Below are 26,143 nucleotides of genomic sequence, written 5' to 3' on the forward strand. Positions count from 1 at the left end.
TTAGGGTTACCAAAGGGGGAAGGTGGCAGGGAGGGATAAATTAGGAGTTTGGGATTAACAGATACACACTACTATATATAAAATAGATAATCAGCAAGGACCTACTTCATAGCACAGGGGAGTATACCCAATATTAAATGGGAAAAGAATCTGAAAAAAGATAGATATATGTATATGTATAACTGAGTCACTGTGCTGTATGCCTGAAACTAACACGACATTGTAAATCAACTATACTCCAATATGAAATAAAATTTTTTAGAAGGCAATGTTTTAATAAAATATTTTTAGAAATTTTATCCAGCTCAGCTTCAAGGGAATTCAGCTCCATCATTCAGAATGATCCAAGAGCAGACCCTGGGGGAGGGGGCCTGCAGCCATGTCAGTTCTGTAAGATCTGCACCTCCCTGGCCCAGCTCCCCGAACAGGAGTCCACACCTGATCCCGAGGAGCCAACCACAGGCTGAACCAAACTCTGAGATTCTACGTCTTCGGAACTGGGAATGGGAAAATGAAGTGACCTGAGTCAGGCTGGAGCTGGCAGGTGCTAGGAGGCAAGCTGGGGAGCCATTCTCTGCCACGTGCATACCCACAGGATCTGAGGACCAGCAGAGGAAGGTAGCAGTTCCGCGCAGACCACTGGTTCTCAACCAGGGACAGTTTGGTCCCCCAGGGGACATCCGGCAATGTCTAGACACATATTTTGCTGTCGCAGCCAGAGTGCTTTTTTAAGCATCTGGTGGACAAAGGTCAAGGATGCTGCTTCACCCTACAGTGCAAAGGACAGCTCTGCAAAAAAAAAAAAAAAAAAAAGAGTACTATCTGGCCCAAAGCGTCAATCATGACAAGGCTGCAAAACCCTGGTACAGACTCAGAGCAAGCAACCATGTGGCACACGGAGAGGGTGAGGTAGAGGAGTTAATTCCTTTAGCTCCAGTGGCCCCCCCCAGGCCCTGACTGCAGCTGCTCAGAAAACCTAACGGCTCTTCCTGCCCCAAGTTCCCCTGAACTACTTTATGGCCCGTGTTCTTCCTGTCCGTGTAACATTCCATAAAAGTTCCCCTCTACCTTACAACGGTGTAATGAGTTGATGTTACCTGCAACCAAAGATACCAGAGACAGGTTTTGGGGGAGAGCAACTCAGGATGGTGGGAACAGTGTTTCAGGCAGAAGGAACAGTATATGTAAAGGCACAGAGATTGAGAAGGCAGGTGGAGAAACACAGAAGGAAAAATGAAGAACAATGCAGGTGAGAGGAAAAAACATGAGTCAGGGCACAGAAGCAGCCATAAGCATGGTGTGTTTCCGTGCAGAAAGGAGAGTGGTCTGACTAGATCAGCAGGTTTGTGTGGGGGAAATGAAAGAAATTAATCTCAGTGGAAACAGCTTTGAAAGAGGCATCAGACTATACAACTGTAATACAGGCCTGCATATCAGTGACTGTTCTAGGCCTAATTCATCCTTTGAATGGATAAAAGAAGAAAAACACGTTTGGGAATGTATACTCCCTTAGCAAGCCATCTCTCCTTGGTAAAAACATTGCCCTCTCAGTAAAGAAAAAGAAAAAAAAAAAGCAACAAACAGCATTTTCCCAATATGTGAAATAAACTAAAGCAGAGACAGAAATCTCTAGCATTCATGGCAATCAGCCAAAAGAGTTTCTAATCAATAAGCTCCTTGATTCCCCATTCTGTACTCCAGGGAAGATGCAGGGTGGGTGGGCAGCGATCTCACTGCTTGGCACTGAGAAGGGTCTGAGGTTGTATGTAAAAGCCTCATATGGCTTACTTATTTCAAAAAAAAAATTTTTTTTAAAGTCCACAAAGACTGAGAAATGGCCTTCCCCTTCACCTCAGTCAAGGAAGGAGATTTAGGATTCATAAAAAGCACCACTAAATCTTTCTGGGGAAGAAAAAACAAACAAGAGAGTCGAACACACATGTCAATTATGCAACGGTGACATGTAAGAGAAATAAGTCTAGAAACAAAAAGAGAAAAGGAAATGAATGTTATTAAAACTGAGGCCTCCTCAGTGCCTTGTTTCTCTTTTTTCTCCCTTGCTTTCTAACATGGATAATGTGATTCCCTGAGGAAAAGCTGCTTTTGTAGTCAGCAGGTCAAAGGTCTTAGATCCGAAAACAGTGGATACACAATGTTCCAGAAGAGGTGTGTGTGGCTTCCTGGTACTGAATCGACCCCTGCAGGTCAAGAGACACTCAAAGATGAAATTTGTATCTATGGGATGAAACGCATACCCTTTCACTGCCAACGGGAAGTGCTTCAGACACTGGTGGATGGCCACCAGGAACCTTTTCACAGCTGGCTGGGAAGGAGGCCTGGGCTCTGTGGGATCTGTACAAAGGGTCAGATTCCTCTGAGTGAGCACAGCCATCCTGGGGAAAGGCAACAAGGCTCCTCTAATGGGAAATAACATCTGACTGACCAATTGGGTGTTTAAAGGCAATACCCAGGATGGTGTGGCAAAATGACTACTCAACATTTTAATTCCATAGATGAATATCACCATCAAAACAGCAGCCACTTTTTCAGCATTTACCTGTGGGCCAGGCCTTGTGCTCAGGGAGTTACAAACATTAATTACAGTCATTCAGAAAGGAATCTGGGTACCTGCTCTTCAGCATCGGTGCAGCTCGGCACCATGGTACCACAATTTTGCACAGCAGAATTTCACTTTCCTTTCTGAATTAATGCTATGTCTATAAAAGTGCTTATAAGGGCTTGGGAACCAAACCTTCACCCCCAAATTGGCAGGCTATGGGATGGGTTCAGTTAGGCTTTGAAAATAAGCTGGCTTTCGTTAGTTGGGTCACTGCAATGCCTGTGCCTGGGATAGCAGCAGTAGCAACAAACCAACAACAGGGGCAGTTCCCCACCAAAGGATGCTTTAGACATCTAAAGATGCTTTTTCCCTCAGCAGTTTGGGGGATTTTCAAAGGACCACCTCCCTCTGTAAAAGAAGTTGGGAGGAACGATGACCAGGATGCAGAAAGCTCACGGTGAACTAAGATACAAACTATACCCAGAGATATCAAGAGCTGGTTGAGCTTACTCTGCACAATATTAGGATAAGTAGAAGCTTTTATACAAGAGTCAAAATGGGAACTGACGTGTCAGGAAAGTGACTAGGGAGCGGCTTACATCCCTGTTAGCACAAGCTATTGTATGGCCTCTTGAAAGGTGTCTTTTGAGAAGAAAGAAAGGGTGATTGAACTCTTTACTTCTAAATAATAATCTCTAGAAAATGTGGGTATATTATAATGGCATTATATAGTGAAAAAGCCTTTGAAATTACTCCTGGTGTTGCTTTCAAAGCCAGGTTATTTAAATAAGGAATCCATGCTCACCATTTTGTAGACGTAGTAGTTTGATCCCAACAGTACTGCTTAATTTGATAATCAATAATGCACACCAGACTTGGTTCCCAATGACCTTTGACGTTTCCAAAAATTATATTCACCTTCCTGGAGATCAGCCATTATTGAGGATATTCAAAAGAATAAGCTAAAATTTTAAAGTAGTTTCAGAAAATGAGGCTCTAAAATATCATGAACAATAATAGCTTGACCTTAAAAATTCCTAAGGATACTTTTAAGAGGATAATATCATTTGGATATCTATTTCACACTATACTTTTGAAACAATATTCTACTACATGTATTTATACCTGTGAATATATATAAGGTCTGTTATTTCAGATATGATGAAAAAAAAGGTGTAAAAGTTATTGTTGACTCATCCCTAAAGATATCAGTCCAATGTCCTTCTATAATCATAAAACTCAATATAATTGCTGGTCATCATCAAAGAGAAAGTGGAATAAACTGAAAAATATAATTCCCCTTGTATCAAACATCAGTATCCATAATGCTACATATAATTCTGTTCACTTGCAAATAAAAAATACATATATAACAATCTCAGAAGAGTCAGAGATAGATGACTAATGTGTCTCAAGATATGAAGTGTCTTCATATGAAAAGGAATTAAAAAGTAGGGTGTTTCTTCAATAGGCAGAGAAGTAGATCAAAGGGCGATGGGCTTGAAGATTACAAAATCCTGATGAGTAAATCTGGTGAACCTAGACTAGCAACAAATCTCAGAACTTGCTGGCAACACCTGAAGTCTGGAAAAGATGGGGTTGACTTACATGTAAAACAGTATTCTCTGATTCTCAAATATTCCAACAATCCTCTACCACCTGCATGTCCAACAATTCAGTTCATTTCTGACACTATCATCCTGGAGTTGGCATCGAATCCCACAAGTTACAGGGCTCAGCCCACAAGACTGCCCCCGCCAGTCTCAGGTCCTAGGGCACCTGTACCTCTGGTTGACCAACTAGAAACTGGGGTTTCCACCAGCCCCTCCTCAGGTTATAAAATTTGCTAGAATGGCTCACAGAACTCCAGAAAACACTTTAGTTACATTTACTGGTTTATTATAAAAGATACAAAGGAACAGCCAGATAGAAAGGTATGTGGGGCGAGGTCCGGAAGGGTCCTGAGTTGGGAGCTTCTGCCAGTGGAGTTAGTGTGTGCCACCCTCCCAGCAAGTGGATGTCAAGTTCACCAACCTAGAAGGTTTCTGAAACTCTTGTTCAAGACCGTTTTTTTTTTAAATGTTTGTCTTTTATGTTTTTATTTTTATTAATATTTATTTATCTGGTTGCACCGGGTCTTAGTTGTGGCAGCCCCTTTATAGAGCTAAATCTCCAGCCCCACTTCTTTCCTCTCCCAGGAGATCAGGGAGTAGGGCTGAAAGCTCCACCCCTCTAATCACTTAGTCCTTCTGGAGAACAGCCCCGCCCTGAGGCTATCAAGCCCCGCCCCCCATTACTTCATTAGCATAAACTCAGGTGTGCTCCAAAGGTGCTGCTTATGAATGACAAAAGACACTCCAGTCACTGAGGAAATCCCAAGGGTTTTCAGGGTGCCTTGCCAGTAGCCATAGACAAAGATCAAATATATATATATTTTTACTATAACTCAAGAATGTTCAGTTCAACTTTCAACTGAAATAATGAGATAAAATGAATATGAAATTCTATTGTGATGGGCCAGATGACCATCTTCAGAATTTACACTAAAAAATCTCATTTCACAGCTCTTGGGCTCCTCGCCTAGCTTTGAAAATAGAAAAGGGCTGGGAGAATGGAGTTAAAAAGAGGATTATTTTAAGACAATTTCTTCAGAGATGGGGGATGCCCCCACCCCACCTCAAGCTTAGAAAAAGGAGGAAATCAGGGCCTAGGTGGGACTCTGTTTGAAAACTCAGTGGAGGGGACTCCAGGCCCAGGGGATCAGAAGAAAGGCTGGCAAATGGCGTTGACCCTGGCACAAAGGAGAATTGCACCCTCCCTGGAATAGTAACTGCACGCCCCCTCCCCCATGGAGACTCCAGGGATGCAGGAAAGTTTCCCACAGGCCACTTACAGACTTTGCCATGGAAAAAGCTGCCTGGAGCCATTATAGTCCCACCCAAGAGGGCCTCCGGGCAGGGGAAATGGTTCTCTAAGGAAAGGCAAGGGTCCATAACCACCAGAGGACCAAGAGCTGAGGGGGTTGGAACCAGCCAGAGGAGAAGTATTATATGCCTCACAGGGGCTGGGCCTAGAAAGTATGAATGAAAAAATAAAGTAATAGAATAGAATAGAATAGAATAGAATAGAATAGAATAAAGATGAAATCATCCCCTAGATAAAGAGTGTACATTCCAAGTAAGATTGTACCCTAGGTTCCTAATCTCCTCTCCTACTGAGCCAAGCCCTAGAGGAGTTAAAAAATTTTTTTACAAGTTGGGAGAAAGGAAACTTTAGGCTGGAAAAGAAGGAAGGATGATGCCTGCCTCTCCCTCTGCAGACAGCCAACTCCATAGTGGTGCCACCTGGGGAGAAGGTAAGACTTGACATTAGATTAAATTCTACATTTTTATTATGCGCATGGGTTAGATATTCTAATTTCTGAATTGAGACTGTGTGACTTGAAGTGACCAAGAATGAATAGAAAGCCATAGGACCCGAACACGTTTTCACCCAGAGATAGCGGTGGGCTATTCTCCACTGAACAAGTTTTAAAGAGGAAATGAGAGATGGAAAAAAAAAAAGTTGCAGTTTTATTACATCCCGCAAGGGATGCCTGTTCAACATCATACACACAAGAGGAAGTACATCACTGTGACCTATAAAAATTTTATGGAACTCATCTCCAGCGGCAATACCAATTGAAGTATGAATGGAGTCAAGAGAAGTTTAGACCAATTCATGGATAATATCAAAATAGGTTACCCAGAGAAAGAGGGAATATTTGGAAGATGCCATCACACTTTGGGGCTAACATGATATCCATGTCCTCCTACTGGCTTCATCTGTTCATGGTGTCACACTTACAAACAAACAAAAGGTCAATTTTAATGTTTTAAAGCTGCACATATCTTAATTGACCATAACCATCACATACTAAGATAGAATCATCCATCATGATTATTACTTCATTGACCAAGGTACTTTAAATAAGACTCTATAAAGATGATGATAAATGTACATAGATTATCCACTAAAGGTTATTATTGATCTTCCCTTGAAGTTATCCTTTATCTTCCATGGCCTGAGACAAGAGCAGTTTAGGCACAAGAATGGGAACAACCCAGCCATGCCTAAAAGGATTTGCAAAAATTATCTATAAATAATTTATTTTAGTAAGTCTGCACCACTTAGTAATGGTAGAGTATCCATAAAATAAAAGAAAAAGAATAACTTACATTTGTTGTATAGTGCAATGGACTTTCTATCCACAAATAATTACTGTATTTAAGCCACAGATGATCTAGGGAGCAAAACAGAGAAAGTAATGGTCATCTCTTGCTTTTTTTTTTTTTTTTTTTTTTCCTGCCCAGCATCCAGGCCATATCGTTGAGGCAGCAGCATGTCAGTTTTCCATTGGGCATCTTACCCATTCTCAGATCATGTGCTTTGGAAACCTACGTGCTCCTGGAAAGGCCTGGCCAGTCAGAGGCACAGTGATTCATTCAGAGACTTATGAACCAAACTAGACGAGTAAGAGTCAGCCTTGCAGCATTTGCTGGAACAACTGGGAAGAAGCGCCTTCTTTGCATGGGATTCCAAGTCATAGAATGGATACATAGAGCTGCTGGTGGCCATTTTTGTCTCCACTGGGAGAGACCCCACCTAAAATGAAGTCAACCCAGGAGAGAGAAGGAGTGAGAGAAATACATAGTTCTGAAATTGTATCAACATCTGAATCAGCTACAACTAAATTCTACCCTTGGAACTCTCTGTTCAGTGAATAAATGAATTAGCTTTTTGCTTTTAGTCAAGCTGAATTTGATTTCTGTCACTTGCACCCAAGCTCCTGACTAATTTTTTGAAGCATTGTTATTCTGGTCTTATACATATGGCTCAGAGCTTATGTTATTGTCCCAGATCATGCAGTAATATGTGGCTAAACCAGGATGCAAACTCAAAGCTGTCAAATCCTCCATCCGTAGCTCTTTTCAGCTCCTCAGCTTGGCTCCCCATCTCTCAAAGTTATCCTACCAGTGTTTTATAGGCCTAAACAAACACATTTTTATCTCTTTTTGCCCAGACGCTCAAATAATCAGATGAGCCAGCAGTAATCAGAAGCAGGAGGGTCGGGAGAATGAGTTCATAACATACAGCAGATAAATGAAGGGTTCTCACTAAAGTAATTTTGTCAAAGCAGACTAGTACCAAATCAATCTTCAGTTCCTCTAATGCTAAAAGTTCTGGAAGCCTAGGAAATTGAAGTATTGTGAGCCACAGGAACACAGTAGAAATAAAGAAAATCCAAGTAACCATCCTGGCTCCATTCCTGTTGGTAGACTAATTCAATCACCCACACACTATTTTTTCTTTTCTTGAAGAACTGTGATACAGCGATATTTAGGATCAAGTTTTTCAGTTATCTTATGTGAAAGTCTGCCAGGATTATTAAATAAAGCAAATGTTTTAAATCCAACAAAGAAATCAATCAGCCAAGGATCAAAGAGGATATATAGCTAGTTCCTTAACAAAGACATATGTTCTATCTCACACTGTTGATAGGAGTATTAATTGGTTCAATTTTCTGGAGTGATATTTTGCAACATCTATCAAAAGTTTAAATGAACTTAACTTCTGACCCAATACTTCTACATTTATTTAGGAATCTGTCATATATGCTCAGATATGTTTGGATAAGGGTGCATTAGCATTATTTATAACTGCAAACACATTGAAATAAGTTCCTATTTGCAGGGAATCAGCTGGATAAATTGTGGTACATTCAGACTCCGATTTATTATAGATTGAACACACACATTTATCTCTGCTGTCTCCTAAAATGCCACTGATGGTAAAGGAATAAAAAAGAAATAAGCCACAAAGATAAAGAGAGCAGGAAAGATGATGATAGCAGATAAGAAATGTGAACCAAATATTGGAAGCTGGGAAGTAAATGAACAGATGGTATAGGACTTAGCCAAACAGAGAACGCTGAAACCTAAGCCAACAGGGAAGGAATACAATAAGTAATAGGTATCCCCAAAACAGAGGAAACAGGAAGAAATACATGATGAAAGAAACACTACAGAAACATGTTCCACATTTGAGTGTCCAACAAAATTAATGAAAAACCCCACAGCTCCCAATCTCACACCATTTACAAAAATCAATTTCAGGTGTATTATACAACAAAATATGAAAAACAAAATGATTAAGCTTTAAGAATATAATATATTCATGAGCTGGAGGTAGGGAAAGAATTCTAAAACAGAGCTCAAAAAGTCCTTAATCATGATGGGAAGAACCCTGATATATTTGACTGCATTAAAATTAATAACTTGTGTTCATCAAAAGATATGATTAAAAGAGTAAAAAGACAAGACAGAAAGTGGAAGAATATATCTACAACATATATAACCTACAAAGGGTTCCTATCAAGAATATAAAAGACACCCCTATTAATCAATATGATTAATAGGACAATCCAACAGAAAAAGGACCTGGACAGGCAATCCACACAAATGGAAATCCAATGGCCAATGAGTACATGAAAAGATGCTCAACTTTATTTGCAATCAGATATACAAATTAAAAACACAAGATAGGTGTGAGCCCTAATGTAAGCTATGAACTTTAGTTAATCATAATCATAATAATAATGTATCAGTACTGGTTCATCAATTGTATCAAATATTCCACACCAATGAAAGATGTTAATAATAGGGGAAATCATGGAGGGGCGAGAAAGAGTATATGGAAACTCTATACCTTCTCTTCAATTTTTTTGTAAACCTAAAACTGCTCTAAGAAATAAAGTCTATTAATTAAACACAGACACAGACACACACACACACACACACACACACACACACAGTGAGATACCACCATACATGCATCACATTAACAAAAAATGTTAAAAGTTTGGCGATACCAAGCGTTGGCAAGAATGCAGAGCAATGAGAACTCTCGTACACTATTGATGGAAGTGTAAATTGGTACAAATATTGTGGAAAACCACTTGGCATTATCTAATAAAGTTAAAGACAGGATTTCCACATGACTGCTCCTAGGTGTATACCAACAGAAATGCATATACAAATATATGAGAGCACATGTATGAGAGTGTTTATGCAGGCATCTCTGATAAAAACCCCAAACTGGAAAAGCCCAAATGTCTATCAATATTAGTAATTCGAACAAAGGAATACCATGTTGTGATTTAAATGAAAGAACCGCAGCTACATGCACCTATAAAGGTGAATCTCAGAAACCTAATAATAAGTGAAAGGAACAAGTCCCAAAGTAATATGAACAGTGGTATTCCATCCTCAAAAATTTTATAAAATTTTATAAAACTAAATTGTATTATTTAGAGACATACAAAAGCGAAGTCCACAAAACATAGGACAGTGGTTACCAGGTTGGGGGAAGGAAACGTAATCAAAGAGATCCAGCGCACAAGAAGTGGGGCTGGAGGCGGAGTGTCTTCTAAGATATTGGCAATGCTCTATTTCTTAATCTAGGTGGAGTTACATAGAAGAAAAAAAAAAGAAAAAAAGAGCAAAACACTTTGAAAATGTAACTAGCCCCTCTGGTTTTTTAGCTTTTGGTCTCCAGATCAGTCATTCTCACAGCAGCCAAGTCAGAACATCAGTAAGCAAAGTTGTAGGGCCAGAAGGGACTAGGTCCTTCAAATACTTTCATAGAACTCTGTGAACTGTTCTATTCTCCCTCCGCCTTCATAAAGGGTCCTTCAGAGAGCTCTCTGGTTGAACCAACTTTGTAAAGTGAGGGTAGCTGGCAATGACGAGGGCACCAACAGGACTCTGACACCAACAAGACTCTGACAGTTAAAAGCAAAAGGATATGATCAACTCTAAGCAAAAGTTTTCTTAGTGATTTCAGGATTTATTATGCGAGTGGCAAGAAATTTAGGAACTGTCTTTAACCTGATTGGTGGCATTAAGATATTTGAAAGAAAAAAATGTATATACAGAAAAAAAGAGTGGGATTGAGCATGGATAAATGGGCAAAAGGAATAAAATATTATAAATAAATAATATAAATAAGTAAATAACATAAAATACAAGAGAACAGGGACTGTGCATAGGTCCACTTTGATACTGAACTGGAAACGAGGGGTTACGGTCAATCCATTACAATGAAAAAAGTGTTCTGAAACAAAAAAAAAAGTATCAATTACAGCCTGACCCACCTGCATGGAGCCCAGGGATTCAGAAAGAGCTCAGAAAAGCATGGTTCTAAAGCTTACAACTCCCCTCCACCTGCTGGATGGAAGTAAACTCCTTTTATGGTTGCAGCTGCATGTCAGGGAGGTTGAGCACTGAATCCTCAGGAAGTTCTGACACTTTGTGAGCTGGGGAGGGAGCGAAACTAAGGGAGAGGAGGCTTGCGTGCCTCTACCTCCAATCTGCACTTTAGTTAAAGAGTATCCACGCGCTGTGTCTGCTCAGAATTAATGTGTTTGGTCATGCGCCCTGTTGATAAACACTTTCCCCATGGGTCAAGGAAAATATCAAGCTTCTTTGGTTTTATTTATTTATTCTCAAAGAATACAGGTAGAAACAAGAAATTCAGAAGTTAACATATAGTATTCATAGCAATAAGAAATGTATATTATTCTTAAATCGAACTACAGTATATTGCATTTTTTTGTATCAAATTTCTGAAAACTCTGGGGCTTCCTTGGTGGTCCAGTGGTAAAGAATCCCCCTTCCAACGCAGGGGACGCAGGCTGGATCCCTGGTCGGGGAACTAAGATCCCACATGCCACAGGGCAACTAAGCCCACGCGCCACAACTACTGAGCTTGCGTGCCTCGACGAGAGGGCCCGCGTGCCACAAACTACAGAGCCCACACACTCTGGAGCCCATGTGCCGCGACTAGAGAAAGAAAACCCACAAGCCACAACTAGAGAGAAGCCCGTGTGCTGCAACGACAGAGAAACCCGAGCAGACCGCGTGCTGTAACGAAAAGATCCTGCATGCCTCAACAAAGATCCCGTGTGCCACAACTAAGACCCGACGCAGCCAAAAAAAATAAGGAAAATAAATAAATAAAATAAATAAATATTAAAAAAAAATTTTCTGAAAACTCAAAGACCAGGTCTTTTCAGCGGAGGTAGAAAAGTATAATGGTGAATAGGGGTAACTGGAAAGCACAGGGGGAAAATTCCACATGGTGCAGGGAAAAGAGCACTGAATTAGGGTCTCAGGAACCAAAGTTTCCCTACATGCACACAGCTGGTTAGAGGCAGAATGGAGTTAAATTTGGATCTCCTGACTCCTCATCTAGCACACATCCTATTACATGCTATTGCTACCCTGTGTACAGCTACTGATTGAAGGATTAGAAGTGTGGAGACATCGGAAAGAGAAAGACCCATTGACAGACGCATGGATAAAGAAGTTGTGGTACATATATACAATGGATTATTACTCAGCCATAAAATGGAATGAAACTGGGTCATTTGTAGAGACGTGGATGGACCTAGAGACTGTCATACAGAGTGAAGTAAGTCAGAAAGAGAAAAACCAATATCGTATATTAATGCATATATATGGAATCTAGAAAAATGGTACAGATGAACCCGTTTGCAAGGCAGAAATAGAGACATAGACGTAGAGAACAAATGTATGGACACCAAGGGGGAAAAGGAGGGGTGGGATGAATTGGGAGATTGGGGTTGACGTATATACACTAACTAATATGTATAAAATAGATATCTGATGAGAACCTGCTGTATAGCACAGGGAACTCCACTTCACTGCACAGTAGAAACTAACACAGCACTGTAAAACAACTGTACCCCAATCTAAAAAAAAAAAAAAAGAACAGAGAGAGAGAGAAAGAAAACCCAAAATGATTTCATTAAGAGCATGTTTCTCTGAAGACCCTTTCGGGACTTCCCTGGTGTCACAGTGGTTAAGAATCCGCCTGCCAATGCAGGGGACACGGGTATGAGCCCTGGTCCGGGAAGATCCCACATGCCGCGGAGCAACGAAGCCTGTGCGCCACAACTACTGAGCCTGCGCTCTAGAGCCCACGAGCCACAACTACTGAGACCACGTGCCACGGCTACTGAAGCCCGTGTGCCTAGAGCCCGTGCTCTGCAACAAAGAGAAGCCACCGCAATGAGAAGCCTGCACACTGCAACAAGGAGTAGCCCCCGCTTGCTGCAACTAGAGAAAGCCCGCGCACAGCAATGAAGACCCAACGCAGCCAAAATAAATAAATAAATAAATAAAATAAATTTATTAAAATAAAAAGGAAGACCCTTTCTAGTAAGATATAAACTAACATTTTCCTATTGAGGTCAGAATTATATTTTATGTATGCATGTGAACTACATATTTATTCCCCCCAAATTGTAAATTATAAGGGCACACAGGCTACATAAGATAAAGCTAAGTAAGTACAATTTTTATTTTATCTACTTCTGTACTATTTGAAAATTTAATAAGAAACAAGTACTACTGTTACACCCAGTAAAAATATAGTGATATTTCTAGTTCAATTGACTGAGATTAATTACATTAGCTATGAGCTCTCATTTACATACGACTGGCTGAAGTGTAATTTCTGACAAGGGGAGTTGTTCCAGATATATAGTTACAGTTATGTGAACAAAACAATTTGTAAAACTATGTATGATCTACCACATTTTTATCAAATACACATAATACATAAAATATCTACAAAACATCTGGAACATTGTATAAAATGGAACAAAGGAGAATGTTAATTCAGGTAAAATCAATCCACTTCCTATGGGGAGGCCACAAAAGTTGGCCTTAAAATTTCTAGATATAGCCAATAAAGGAAAACCCAGCCAGATACATGATTTGTAATGTCTATAAGGTAATGACAAACCAGCTGAACTAAAGCCAGACAATTTTTCCTAACAGTAATAATAGTGTGCTTACATAGTGCCTACCATATGCCGGGGCACCATTCGTTTAATCTTTTCTACGATGACCCAAGTGAGTGCTAAAACTGCTAGTGCCATTGTAAAGATGGGGAAATGGAGGCACACAGAAATTAATGAGTGACTCACCAAAGGTCACACAGGTGTTTAAACCCTGCCTCGAGTGCTGGCTCCAGAGTCCCCACAAATTCCATTTGAGGCTGGAATTCAGACAGAGTGACTTTTAGCCGCTACAGTATCTCTCCTCAATCCCTCATAGGGAAAACAGTGTGATGTAAGACTAACACCCTCAAGAGCATTCTTACAGCAGGCACAGTGCCACAGTTTGGAGGGCTTTTTAGATTGGACCATAAATGTCCAGTTGGATGGAAGGTGGCACTATTTATCGGACCACCTCACTCCCCTCCTTAAAACACTCCAGTGGTTTCTCCATTGCCCTGAGAATACCACTTATCCTCCTTATAACATACAAGGCCTTGAAGGACCATCTTCGTACCTTCAAATGTCACCTCTTACCACTCTTCCCCTCAGTCATGCTGAAGCAGCTTCCCACGTCTTCTGTCTGTTCTCTGAACATGCTAAACTCATTTCTGCCTCAGGGCCTTTGCACTTGCTCTTGCTTCCCTGGAATACCCCTCCACCCCCATGGTCTTGACAAAAATGGCTCTTTCTTGTCATTCAGACCTCAGGTCAAATGCCTCTTTCTAAGAGAGCCCTTCCCCACCATAACAATGCATGATACCCCCTGTCCCCACAACCTCTAAATTAGACTGTTTCATTTTCTTCATAGCACAGTTATCACTATTTGAAGCTGTCTCATTCATTAATTTGTTTACTGTTTGTCTTCACTACAAAACCATAAGCTCTATGAGGGAGGGAATCTTTTTTTTTTTTAACATCTCTATTGGAGTATGATTGTTTTACAATGGTGTGTTAGTTTCTGCTGTGTAACAAACTGAATCAGCTATACATATACATATGTCCCCATATCTCTTCCCTCTTGCTTCTTCCTCCCACCCTCCCTATCCCACCTCTCTAGGTGGTCACAAAGCACCGGAGGGAGGCAATCTTGCCTATCTTATTTACTGCTGGATTCCCAGCACCTAGAACATACCTAACATATAACAGGTCCTGAGTAAACAAACATTTATTGAAATTGAAAAATTAATTGAAGACAACGTGATCCTTACCGTGTTGCTTTGCATTTCAGTTACTTAGGCTGGCTACTCACACGGCCCAGAACCTCAACTGCTTGAAAGCCCTGCTTCAGTTAGGGCGGTGTAGGGAGTACACAGCCTGCACAACCACCATTTGAGGCTGGAATTCGGGCCAGAGTGACGCCCCCAGAAATATTCCTGGTCCAGCTGCGAACTAGAGGCCACTGGCATTCACCAGCTGGTGGGCAACACTCCTGAGCAGAATTAAGCCGCTTGCCCAGGAGTTTGCAGCATTGCAGAGCCTCACACTGGAGAGCTATCCAAAATGTGCCAAGTACCTGGAGCCCTTGGGATTAGAGAAGCAAATAAACATCAGTCATCTTGGCCATACATACGCCGGGCATCGATACAGTTGATACCACTTCCATAAGGAGTATGCATTTAAGTTTCCAGCTGTCAAATCACACTGGCTGCCACAGACTGAGACCAACACAACGCTTGTAAGTATTAATTTGGCAGAGGACAAAGAAGTCCCTGACTTTGTATCACTTAGGCCTCCATCTGTCCAAAGAAGCCAGCAGTCAGCTTTCTCTTATCCCTTCATCAATGATTGAAAAGATGAGGAGTGACAGTGACGGGCAAAGCTTGCAGGAAATATGTGCTCTACCCAAGGTCAAAACCACAAGCGGAGGTCAGGTCAGGGGGTTCCTATTTGGTACTAAGGACCCTGTCAAACCAGACACGTGCTTAGTTCATTTCTCTCTGATGAACGTTCTCAAAAGCAGCCCCATGTCATTCAAAACAGCAGGCATGAAGAAGGATGAAGCAACACTCTCTTTCTATAACAAATCTTAATAAATGATAACCTATCAAATGATTTGTTTCTCACATAACTGACTTCTACCTTTTTTTTTTTTTTTTTACATTATTTTCCCTTGACATTAAATATACCTCACTAAAGTGGTAGTTCCTTGACTAGCCTCATTACATAAACATAACCTTGTTTTATTTGAGAAAGATTTTAAAATAAGGTGGTCAAAATGTGCTTCAGCAAAAAGAAGACTCACAAACAATTAACGTAGTGCCATCTAATCCATGGTTGTTATGCCATTCCTACTTAGAATTATAAAAGGTCCCTGTAAAATCCCATTAACCTGAGAAGAACCTCTCTTCATGGCTCTGTGCCTTCTCCAAGTGGAAGCACAGAGTGATTAAGTAGATGAAACATGAAGTGATTTCACACCCAGAGGGTAGACAGAGAAGGGCGCGTCCGGAAGTGCTTGGAGCACATGGATTTCTAAATGTGTGTAAAGAAAGTAGAGACACGAATAGATGAGTCATGGGCAGTGACCCGTAAAGGCCACGGAGCCATGTGGGCTGGGAGAGGTGTCACTGCAGAGTCACTGGAGAAGACAAGCCCCGGGTCAGATGGAAAGGGGCTTGCAGGGGAGTTTGCAATTGTCCTCATATGATTTGGACCACTAAGGCCTGTGCTGGGCCGGGGCTTCGGTGATGGAAGCGAACGGCAGCCCTTGGAAGAGGCTTTGGAGGAAGGCGAGGCCACGTGCCCAAAGGGTGGAAAGGAGGGAGGAAGGCGACAGAAAGCCAAACCGCAAAGTCATTGACTGCTTCTCTTTTGAGAAGTTTGGGAGAAAACCGAGCACAAGAAATGTTGAGATGAAATGAACAGCGATGTCTTATCCAGATGTAGTGTGATTAAGAAGTGGAATCACTCTTGGGCCTCCCAGATACACAATCTGTCCTCCGCATCACCTGCTTCCAGCTCTATGAGGCCCCAAATTTAGTCATCACATCTTACCACTGTTTCTTATACCCACGCAAAACCAGCACAAGTCCTAACAGCTCAAGTTGGGACCATTCCAACAGTCTCTCTGACTTTGCTGCAAATTCTTGGCCCTCAGACTAGGCAGCCAGAAATCATCTTGTCAAGAGAAAACAAACCAAAAACAAAAAAATCTCCCATAAGAGGTCACTGATAATTGATTAAAACAGTCAATCACGTGTAAAGAGGCCCTTAACTAGTGCCTTTCCTTATCACCTGTCCCCTGGTTCATCACTCTCCCTATCCCTAAAAAAAACGCCCAAAAAACCAAACAAACAAAAACATACTTTGTAACCCACCCTTTTGCCCTGTAGGTGATCAAATATAGTAACTGGAAAGAAAAAAAGAAATAAATTATATTATTGTAAACTGGATAAGCCTGATTTTCATAAAGGTAGTAGTAATTTGCTCCATGAAAGGATTCCTTTCAATTCTTTCTGAATTGGTACATATGCAATCTTTATTGCTGTTTAAGCTGACATAGGCACTTGCTATAAGCCATAAAACTCTTTGGAAAATTACAAAATATATAATTTCACAGAATAGGAAGAAAGCAGCCTCCCTTTTCATTTGTAATCAACCAAGATGACCAGTCAAAACCTTGCTGAGTCAACATACCTAAAAAGGAGATTTCTTTGTGCTAAAAATCAAAATGAGGGAAGAAGATGCACTTGGGCACCAGAAAGCCACATGCTGAGGCCTGGTTATAATAATATCTGTAGTCTAATCCACTGCCAAGAAGCCCTGTTTCTGCTTCACTGGGCAGAGGAATGTGTGGCAGCCGGGCCTCCAGCATTGGAGAATCTGTGGACGGCCTCCACCCATGGACAGTGGCAATGCGACAGGGGCAGCATCAAGTTCAAAGTCAGCAAGTAGGAGGACTCACATGAAGGCTTCACAGTCAAGGGCAAACGGGAGGTACTGTCAACCTCTGAATTCATACAGCTTGATTCTGAGTTTCAAGCATTTTTAATCACACATATTACACACGCTTAATGCAGATAAAGGAGAGAATAGAGCAAGAAGACAATAATAAAAATCAGCTACATCCTGCCAACTAATAGGCACTGTTTTTATTTGGAATAAATCCTTTGAGTTTTTTTATATTATATATGTATGTAAATACATTTTTAAAAAACAAAACTGAGAATTCACACCCATTACCATGGCTATTATTAAAAACAAAAACAAAAAAGTTAGCAAGTGTTAGTAAGGATGTGGGGAAATTGGAATCCTTGTGTATTGCTGGTGGGAATGTACAAGAGTGCAGCAACTATGGAAAACAGGATGATGGTTCCTCAAAAAATTAAAAATATATAGAATTACCATATGATCCAGCAATTCCACTTCTGGGTATATACCCCAAATAAATGAAAACAGGGACTTGAACAGATATTTGTACAACCACGTTCATAGCAGTATTATTCACAATAGCCAAAAGATAGAAGCAACCCAAGTGTCCAAATGAATGGATAAACAAAATGTGGCATATGTACACAGTGAAATACTATTCAGCCTTAAAGAGGAAATTCTGACCCATGGTACATCTCAGATGAACCTTGAAGACATTATATGAAATGAAATAAGCCAGTCACAGAGGTACAAATACTGTGTGATTCCACTTATGTGAGGTACCTAGAGTGGTCAAATTCATAAAGACAAAATGAGAATGGTGGTTGCCAAGGGCTGGGGGAGGGAGAATGGGGAGTTATTGTTTAATGGGTATGGAGTTTCAGTTTGAGATGATAAAAAATGTTCTGGAGGGACTTCCCTGGTGGCGCAGTGGTTAAGAGTCCACCTGTCAATGCAGGGCACATGGGTTCCAGCCCTGGTCCCGGAAGATCCCACATGCCATGGAGCAACTAAGCCCGTGTGCCACAACTACTGAAGCCCGCATGCCACAACTACTGAAGCCCGCATGCCTAGAGCCTGTGCTCCGCAATAAGAGAAGCCATGGCGGTGAGAAGCCCACGCACTGCAACGAAGACCCAATGCAGCCAAAAATAAATTACTTAATTAATTTAAAAAAATGTCCTGGAGATAGATGGTGATGATACTTGCATAACAGTGTGAATGTACTTTAATGTCACAGAACTATACTCTTCTTTGTTTATTGAAGTATAGTTGATTTACAAAGTTGTGTTAGTTTTGGGTGTACAGCAAAGTGATTCAGTTATACACACACACACACACGCACACACACATATATATATATTCTTTTTCAGAGTCTTTAGAACTATACTCTTAAAAATGGCTAAAATGGTAAATTTTACATTTTGTATTTTTTGCCAAAATTTAAAAAAAAACCACCATGATGATCCTATCTGTTAATTTGCTGTTTTTACTTCATTTGATACCATGGCTGTTAATAAAGGTACTCTGTCTGATCATTTAGACATGATTGCAAAGTATTTGACTGTATGAATGTACCATAATTGAGTTCACCAATCCTCTATTGTTGGACAGTTAGGCCACCTCTGATTTTTCTCTCCCCAAAAGACGCTGTATGATTCAATCATGTGACATACCAGGTCACACTACATTCCTGATGATCTTTCTTTTGGACTCATTAAGGTCATTCACAAATATTCTGAAAATCTTGCACTTCAGTCAGCAGAATTTCCACACCATTAAAAAATATTTATTAACTACTTGTCCCTGTAATATATTAATAATTAATAACAAAGATAATGATTAATACTTAATTTTAAATATTTATTCAGTACTTGTACACTTTTTTTTTTTTTTGGCCACATCGCACGGCACACGGGATCTTAGTTCCCCGACCAGGGATTGAACCCATGGCCCCTGCAGTGGCAGTGCGGAGTCCTAACCACTGGACTGCCAGGGAAGTCCCAGTACTTGTACACTTTCAAACTTACTATGGAGGAAAAAAGTTAGAAGTGTTACTAACTGAACATGACACCATGGGCAAGATTCAAAATACTTAACAAGAGGTGGATAAAGGCGCCAATCACTCAGAGGAGAGGCCAGCTGAACAATGGGTCAGCCAGACCAGTTAGCCCTGACTAACCCCAAAGAAACCATTTAACCAGGAGTATGGAGTAATACGGGAGTTCTAAAGCAAAAGTTTCTGAACAGACCCTATCTTTTGTTGGTTGCCCAAAGGAGAAAGCATAATTGGGAAAAGAGGAGCCAGACTCTGGACTGGTAAAGTTCAATACCCCTATGGGACCTCGAAGTGCACAGTCCAGAGGTTCTGTCGGATAAACTGGTCTAGAGCCTAGGAGAGAGATCTGGTGTGCAGATCAAATATACACTTGGAGGTCAGAGCACACAGTTGGTCACAGAGATCTTTAAAATCAGGACTTTCAGACTTCTGTGGGTGTCCCCTGTTAATGGCAGAGTCAATTCAGCAGGTCTGGAGGGAGACTGAGATTTGCATTTCTGATAAGTTGGTGAGTGAGGCCTATGCTGGTCCCCAGACTACGAAATGAGAAACAAGGTGTCCTGAGGGTGGGTAGAAAAGGAGAGAGAGGGGGACTTTGAAGAACCCTGATCTTTAGGAGAGGATAAGCAGAGGAGGCTGCAACGAAACTGAGAAAGGTAAAAAGAAGTCCGAGAGAGCCTGGGGTCACTGAAGTCAAAGAAGAAAGGAACAATACTGCAACCCTGCTGAAGAGGTACTGAGCCTGTCTCAGTCCACTCGGGTTGTCACCACAAAATACCACAGACTGGGGGGCTGAAACAGCAAACATTTATTCTCCCACAGTTCTGGAGTCTGGCAGTCCCAGATCAGGGTGCCAGCCTGGTCGGTTTCTGGTGAGAGCTCTCTGCCTGGCTTGCAGAGAGCTGCCTTCTTGCTGTGTGCTCACATGGCCTCTCCTTGGTGTGTATATGGAGAGAGAGGTATTTCTCTCTCTTCTTCTTCTTCTAGGGAAACTAATCCTGTCATGGGGTTCCACCTTCATGACCTCATCTAAACCTAATACCTCCCAAAGGCCCTACCTTCTTTTTTTTTTTTTTAATTAATTAATTAATTTATTTATTTTTGGCTGCGTTGGGTCTTCGTTGCTGCGCGCGGGCTTTCTCTAGTTGCAACAAGCGGGCGCAACTCTTCGTTGCGGTGCGCGGGCTTCTCATTGTTGTGGCTTCTCTTGTTGCCGAGCACAAGCTCTAGGCTCGCGGACTTCAGTAGTTGTGGCACGTGGGCTCAGTAGTTGTGGCTCGCGGGCTCTAGAGCACAGGCTCAGCAGCTGCAGAGCGCGGGCTTAGTTGCTCCACGGCGTGTCGGATCTTCCCGGACCAGGGCTCGAACCTGTGTCCCCTGCATTGGCAGGCGGATTCTTAACCACTGTGCCACCAGGGAAGTCCCGGCCCTACCTTCTAATACTATCACACTGGGGGTTAGGGCTTCAACATATGAACTGGGGGGGGAGCACACAAACATTGCATCTCTAAAAGTGCCCACTGGACTTTGTGTAAATGTAAAGATACCCAATAGGTGTTTGGCAGCAAGTTCATTGGATGATGTGATTACTTGAGGGTACACTGATTCATTATGACAACCCAAGACCACTTCTGTAATACTCATGACCTGTCAGCGCTCTCAGGCTCCCCCAGGTTGAGAATGCTGAGCCCCCGGCTCGGCAGAATTGCTGTGTCCCAGCTCAGGGCAGCACCCTCGACATAGAGGAGAAGGCAGGAGCTCCTGGGTGCACGTGCCAGGAAGCTCCTGAAACAGGAGTCTAGGCCACAAACATTCACATCTCTAATACCTATTAATTTGCTAAAAACAGTCCCCCTGGGCACTACAGACTTTAACAGAACAGTCAGAGTCAGAGGGCTCGAATCCCTGCCGGCAGCCTGCATTCTCTCTCTCTGAAGCTATCAATTTTGCTTCACTTTACAGGCCCAGCAGAAGTTCTATTTGTGGAAATTGAAAATAAGTGCAGTCACAAATGCTTCTTATCCCCATATTCCCACAAGAAGCTCAAAGAAAAGGCACATGGTTTCCCAGCTCCAAGCTCCCAGGCTTGTTATTCTAGTGACCTCATCAGTCACTCTGCAGAAAGCCCTGCAGAAAACCAGGCCTGCAAGAGCCCTGCTCCCCATAGAATGGCTTCCTGGGGGAGTTCCCAGCTCAGCTCACAGCTCTCTGGCCCCGGCCATGGGATCCACTGACTAGGGTGGTCATAAACTGCACTCAGCCATCATTAGTTAACCTCGGAAAGTCATCACAATCAATACAATGAGAGATGGGATTTTCCACAATGCTTTACTTTCAATTAAAATTAAAATTAAATAAACCAGGTGCTGCCTTGTAGAGCCAATAATATTTTATAATTGTGATTATCTGGCAAATTAAGGCAAAAGCCCAAGCAGAATGCCAAAAAGAAGCTACCTTGACTTATAATTACAACAATCTGGCTTATCCAGACATATTAGCTAGCTATGTGACAAAGGGCTAAAAGCTAACAAAATTGAAATCTGTGCAATTTATTCACAGGAACACATCAATGAATCTGATTCATTTATTTATACTCTAGAGATAATTTTAACTGGCCTAATTATTTGTTTTTCAAGGCAGCAACAAATTAGAATGTAAACTCCAGGGCAGGGATTTTTGTTTGTTTTGTTGACTGATATATCCCTGACACCGAGAACAGAACTCAAGTAACTGATGGATGGTGAGAGAATGAACCTTCACATGTTCTCCTCAATTTTATAGCCCAGACCCATCTTATTATGTCACAACTCAGCTACTTCACACTTGAGCCCCCAAGACCTTTGATTTTGCAACCCCTGGTTTAAGTGCTATGACAGACCATTGGCTTGTAAATGGATATTCTAAGCAACTGATACAATTTCTCGTATGAATAAAAATATTCCCTCTGTGATCTTGTTTCCACTGGTTATTTGCTTAGCACCTTGTTTTTACCAAAACAAATGTCCACCTTGTTTCCTACCAGATCGTAAACTCCTTCACACTAGTTATTGGGGCAAATTGGCTGAATTGAGCTGGAAAGGGAAATTTTAGCTCAGTGCCTAAGCTTAACCATTTGAAGGCTCTCCAAACTGAACTCCACATGGAGAGGAATAGAGTCTTGTAAAAAACTGATAAACAGAAACCTCAATTAAAGATTCAGGAGACCAGAAAGGGGAGCACTTATGCCCTGTGATGGTAACAGAGCTCAACACGAAGAAGGAAGACTCCTTTCCTGGCAACAGCTCAGCCAGTGAAAGGCCATGGACTCTGTTTACTAGAGCCCTGCCAACTTCCTTTTCCTCTCTATAAAAGAGTTCTCCTTCCCTGGCTGTGAGGGGACTTGCACGTGGCTCACCATGGTTGCAGACCCCAAACTGCAATTCTCTGCTGATCCTGAATAAACCCATCTTTGCGAGAGAAATATCTGGCAGTCTATTTGTTTTAGGTCAACAGTATGAGTAATTGTTTTTAATCCCCTCATTACCCGGCATATCATAGGAACTAAGTGGCATTGTAATTTCCCATTTGAAACAGCACTTTTTTGGATTAACATTCTGTTCAAGTTACAACAGTTCTGTGGCCAATGTGATATTTCCAATAATGGCCAGGAATCCACTAAATCCATGACAGGCCAACAGTTCTTGCCGAGGCCTAATTCAAGAAAAATTCAAATGTGTAAGAGCCATGTTCTTTGTTTTTTAATTCAAAATGAAAATAGCTTATTGAGTTCTATTGGGAGAATGGGGAGATTAGAAATGTACATTCTCATAACCTAGAACACCAACTTTATTGAACAGAAGACTCTCACTTCCCTGTCTGAGCATCTCTAAGAAATAACCCTGCAGAGGTAGTTGGGCAGTTTTCTGATCTTTCATATTTATACAGAACTCTACCATTCACAAAGTGAGTTATTAGGTATTACCCATTCTCCAAACCACTCCTCAAGGGATTGATTACCACATTCCCACAACCCTAAAATAACAGAGATTGTAAGTTACCTCATGGACTTAGAAACAACTTTTCAGGAAAAAGGAAAAATTAAGAAACTCCAGGATATTAAATATATGCATCTACTGCCGATCACATCTTATTTCAGAAACATTAAAATGAGAAGGAAAAATAGTGTACCTTAGACTCGGGGTAACTGAGACTAGAATTTTCTGATCTTCAAGTGACTTGCCCAAAGTCACTCCATGATTTGCCTACAGGACCAGGGCTAGGGCATCTTCATTTCTTTCGTGCAACAGTAGCTGAGCACCAATACATGCAGGCGCTGGAAAAACAGAGATGAGCAGAGGCAGCCCGGGCCGTCCTCCCCGCCTCTTACTGTCAGGGGCTCTGCTCTCTGCTTGGGCAAGGCAGGACAGAGCAAGGCAGAAAGCCAGAGCAGCACAGAGAGCCCTCCTTTCTCAAAAGAGTTGGCTGCCAGGACACTCCGTTGCTGCTAAACCTGGGAGTATCTTGGTTCCCAGAGCCCAGCCCTCCAGCAGCCTCACCCAGGTAGGTCCCGGAGAGGACAATGCGTTCCTGAGCCCCACCTCTGCCCTCTCGACAGGCATGCCTGGCTCCTTTAGGTGATCTGTACACGCAGAGGAGGTGGCCAGGGAGCACACCCACCAAGCTGTTAGCAGTGTAAACCTGGAGCATGGGAGAAGAGGGGGTGCGGTGGGGAAGCAGTATGCCCTTTATTCCCTTCTGTAAAGTCTAAATTATTTCAGAGGTGATTTTGAAAATGCAAATCTGGAAAAAGAAACCAAGAAAAGCAAATCTAAAATGTGCAATTTGGACATAGAAAGGTTTGGGTTGAAATCCAGGCTCTCCCATTGACTTGCTGTGTAACCATGTCTCCACTCTCTCCCCACTTCACAGCGTTGTTCCAAACGATTTAGTTGCTGCCGCTGGACTCTCTCCCCATCCCCACCTCCACAGTCCTGGTCACACTGTGTGGTCAGTCTGTTAATGGGTTCTTCCAGCACGGGGCGGGGGGGGTCCCACTCTTTGCTTTTTCCTAATATCATACATGACACATTAGTGTTTAAAATTACCTGGGGAAACATATAGGCAGAGAACACGATTTATATCATATACGCTCTACTCGAAACTATGACTTTTAAAAATCTGTTTAAGAATAGTGGCAGTTCCTTCCTCTGACTTTCTGTTGCTACATAGCTTCATTCATCAATGTATCTTGTGGGCGGTGGCAAGACCTGGGGAGAAGTATTTTAGGAACTGTTGAAAGAATTACACTGGGTCATACGAAGGAGTCTTTCTACTTCCTCCTCAAAACCGATAACAAATACTCCACGTTCATACTGCATCAACAAAAAAAACAGTATCTCTCACTTCATCTTTCCCATCAATTTACTCACAGAATGTCTAAGAGTATAGCAGAGGTCCCAGCATGAGGGCCAGAACCATGAATAAAAAGCAGATGTGTCTGAAAAACAGGCCTTCAGGGAGTCGATCTGCAAGCAGATCAAGAGGCCTCATGAGCAGAAACTCACACTAAGAGAGGATAAACCAAGATGCACAAGTTGAGTTTCTCCCCTGAACTTGACAACTAATGGGGAAGAATTGACGTAGGCTGGATCTCCTCAAAATCCAGTGTAGGCTAAGCAATTCAAACACTATTTTTATTATAATTGCAAAGGGGGCCTGGGAAAAAGTAAGTTATGTGGTATCAGACAGAACAGTTCAGATTTTCTGGAAATATTTTATGATCCCAGGCATATAAAACAGCAGAATGAAAAAACACATAATCCCCAAAAACATTACACGTGTGGCATTTTCACCACTCAAAAGCCTTCCATGAACTGATCAGGCAACTCATGTAAAAATTTCAAACTCTCACCCAGCTATTCTCCTTCAAAGAAACTACCATAAGGGTATAAACCAAAATACAGAAAAAGGTCACTCCACAATGATGTTCAAAGCAGGGCAACGTGCAACATCAATAAAAGATGCCCCACACTTAACTGACTTCATTACCTGATAGGTCTCTGGACCGCAAAGCCTCAATACAATACAAATTCAGTCTTGACCTCTTCATGAGGCTCAGATGACACAAAATATACAAGAACCTGAGAAACTTTTGTAAATCCCTTTACTATTTCAAAAGCATAAATATGCAAAAAGCTTATACCTGGGGAAAGAAAGGAACGGTGGAAAGAAAAGCATCACGTGTTCTAAAAGTACACATAGACACAAGTGTTTTGCAAATCTCCAGAGCAGTGAGCCCTGAACTAGTGAGCTTAAGACAATCAGTGGCAGATAACAGAGAAATTGTCAGGGGCCTCACCGCCAGCTGCCACTACTCAGTCACAAAGCCCGAGGAAAGGGCAGTGACCCAACCCTTGCCAATGACTTGAGGAAAAGTCTTTAGGGAGATTCTGGGAAAGGTTTCCTCATTACTAAGGAGATACGAAGACACGGCTTCTCCCCTTCCACTGGGTGTCTCCTATCTCGATATGACCCTTCAAACTATTACCCATCTCGGGACCATGACGGGAGTCAGGCTGAGAATGAAACCAACACAGGGCAGGAACAAAACCAAAAGAATCACAAAGAAACAAACTCAGAGCCAGACATTCTGCTCCTGGACTTCCTACTACACAAAGGAACTCTTTTGCTTACTAGTAAAGTCAGTCCAGGTTAGGGTTTCTGTTCCTTACACCCCAAAACATCCTACCTGATACATTATCTACAT

The 26,143-nt window shown here is 41.8% G+C and overlaps 1 protein-coding gene across 3 annotated transcripts in view; it reads right to left on the reverse strand.

Moving 5' to 3' along the window:
• SLC16A12 (solute carrier family 16 member 12) overlaps window positions 1-26,143 on the reverse strand; it is a 92,212-nt gene that overhangs the window by 52,245 nt on the left and 13,824 nt on the right. For all 3 annotated transcript variants that reach the window (XM_082339513.1, XM_082339512.1, XM_082339511.1), the window contains exon 2: window positions 6,778-6,842. The gene's annotated coding sequence lies outside the window, so the exon portion shown is untranslated. The remainder of the gene's footprint in view (window positions 1-6,777; window positions 6,843-26,143) is intronic.

This window comes from Balaenoptera borealis, assembly GCF_965194805.1.
Source record: "Balaenoptera borealis genome assembly, chromosome: 10".
NCBI classification, from domain to species: Eukaryota; Metazoa; Chordata; class Mammalia; order Artiodactyla; family Balaenopteridae; genus Balaenoptera; species Balaenoptera borealis.